Below are 2,984 nucleotides of genomic sequence, written 5' to 3' on the forward strand. Positions count from 1 at the left end.
ATCCTGCACCTATAAAAAAAAGCAGAGACCCTCTGCTCATAGCACCTCATTTCACACTCATAGCCTCATATACTCTTTCTTAGAAGACATCTCCCTTCCCCTCCCTCTGGTTTTGTGGTTAGTTATGCTAGATCTCCAGTGTCACGGGTCCACGAGAGAGGTGGCCATAGCATGGTCTCCTAAACAACTATCGTTCAAGCGATGAGATGCTCGGGTGAGGACAGATAACCATGTTCTTAGGGAGTGCCTTTGACACGATTGCTCGACACTGCTACACGATATACATTCCCACCAAGTAGAACGGCTGCATCAAAGAGCAGAATGTCAGGTTTAGAATATAATGGTTATGTCCAATGATTTATTTTATTATGTTTGTCACTATTTTGTTTGTGAAAGACATATTAGATCCACACGCGCACATTTCTATTGTCGCGAGTCCTTTAATATTATTTCTTTAAATAAAATACAAATAAAAACTATTTCTGTAACACCGTTCATGCTGAGACGTTTTAGTTTGCATGTCCAGCATGACACGGAGGTGTTCTAACTTCTACACGAGTACATATATCTTCATATTTTTGTTGAAAGAAGCATCTGTACATCCTACAAAGATCTGGTGCTCCAGCCTCCATGTACGTACATGTGCAAAGTAGGTAGTCCTCCTACACGACCACAGTTCTCAGCTCTCACACACACACACACACACAAAAAAAAAAGGCGAAGAAGCACTAATCTGGATCATTCTTTTGGCATCCTGATCAGCACTCAAATCTCTTTGCCGTCAAAAGAGTGAAGATGCCCCTCGCATTTGGCTGGAGACCAAAACCAGTGGCGAGCTTTCGCGAGTGCGCGCATTGGCCTCTCTGCCCTTCGTTTCTGCACCGTGCTCCACAAGGCAGGAGGCGACGCCCGCAAGGCACGACCGCGCGCGCGTGGCGTGGGCACGGGTTGAAGGAGCTCACTTCTCACGTGGCCGTCGGCGTGGCCCGACAGCGAACCCAGAGTCCCAGCCCCCAGCCCGGTCCGCCGGCGACGTGGCGTGGCGCGACGCGTTGGTGTGGTGCCGCCGCAGCGGCGAGGGGCAGCGGGCTAACGGCAGCTTGACAAGTGGATGTCAGCAACTACGTTGTTTCGTTGTCATGAGCTGGTGGAGTCTGGACTGGTGGTAGTGGTGGCATGGAATTCTTCCGTGCAGGCTGCGAGGGGAATCTGATTGGCTTCCCACTGTTCTGCCCTAGACAAGACTGGTAGATAGATGCTTGTTGCCGGATCTCTGTAGTGGGCCGATGAGCTGGTACTATTACTCTCACCATTTTAAAATAGTTGTCGTTCTCTCTTTTTTTAAAAAAATATTATTAACAATTTCAGTTAAATATATATAATATTAATACTTATAGTATATAGTTATTATTAGTAAAAATAGATCTTTCAATCTGTTTTTATAATAAATTTATTTAAATATATAAATATTGCCAATATATTTTATGTATTTTGTTAACCTTACTAAACTTTGACGGCTACGAATACTATACCGATAATTATTTTGTGATAGAGGCAGTACCCTTACCTACGAAATAAATTCGGTAATTAGTTAAAAAAAATTAGCATTTAAAGAAACCTCGACGCCTCAAAACAAATACGTATGGTATCCGGACTCCGGAATTCCTAACCAGCACGAGTACTATACTTGTACAGTTGTAGTACCGAATTTTTTGTATTTTAGCCCCTAAACTGAAGTAAATTCACGTTTAGACCTAAAAAAAATTTTAAATGCAGTTTTGGACCCTTTGCTCGGCGCCATAGGCCGTGGCGCCGAGCTAACACAGCTCGGCGCCACAGCCTATGGCGCCGAGCTTCGTGACGTGTCATCCCGCGTGGCACCTAGCTCGGCGCCACAGATCTTGGCGCCGAGCTAGGAAATATCCGCCCGACGCCTTCCTCTCTGCCCGTTTCGTCTGTTTTTCAGTTTTCGCGCCGAGCCCACCGCCGCCGTTAGCAATTCGCTCGCCGCCCCGTCGCCGTCGCCTTCTCTCCGGCCACCCGCACGCCCTTCACCGGCGGCGCGGCCGCTAGTCTCCGGCCTCTCCGCCCGGCGAGCTCCGGCGAGCACAGCCGCGGTCGCTCGGCGAGCTCCGGCAAGCACAGCCGAGGTCGCCCGCCCCGTCCTCCTTCGTCGCCTGGGCCGGCCGCCGCCTAGCTCCCCGGCCACCGCGCAGCCTGCTCGCCGAGCTCGGGCCCCGGCAGCTCCGTCCCCGACCACCGCGCTGCCTGCTCGCCGCAGCTCCTTCCCCGACCGCCGCGCGCTCACTGCCTGCCACCGGTAATTTTATTTTTTTAATTTCTTAGTTAGTAAACTGTTAGGGTTTGTTAGTGGTTAGTAATTAGTTAGCTATCCAATTATTTATTGTTTAGTAAATAGTAGCTATTTTGTTGTTAGTGTTTATTAAAATAGTTAGCTAGTTTGTTGCGTAGTATATTGTTAGTGTTTAGTAAATTCTTAGTGATTATATAGCTACCATTTTGTTTAGGGCATTGATATTACATGTTTTCTGTGTTGGCAACCATCGTGTTGTCGTTTAGTCGCAGGTTTTATAAACATCACTTTACAGGGGAGGTGCTGCCAAATTTTTTACTGACAATTTTTTTGTACGTAGGTGTTCGTCCGACCGACTTGACCTTCTCCACCGTTAGCTGGAGTCGTACGCGTTCTCAGGTATACATAATTTTCGTACATTATTTATAGATTATGTAATTTCGTTTGATGTGTTCATTTAATATTTACTATATGGTTATTAGTTAATATATATATATTACTTAGTAAGTTAGTAGGCTTAAGTATGTAGCCATTATTGAGTTAGTAATCCATTTTTGCAATAGATGGACAGCCTAGTAACACTATACCATGGAGGAAGGGTGGAGATAGATGCTTATGGGAGTGTTACTTTTGATGGTATGAAGATCGTCACCATGTTGTTCGTTGAAAG

The sequence above is a fragment of the Zea mays genome, chromosome 1 (assembly GCF_902167145.1).
Source record: "Zea mays cultivar B73 chromosome 1, Zm-B73-REFERENCE-NAM-5.0, whole genome shotgun sequence".
Lineage (NCBI taxonomy): Eukaryota > Viridiplantae > Streptophyta > Magnoliopsida > Poales > Poaceae > Zea > Zea mays.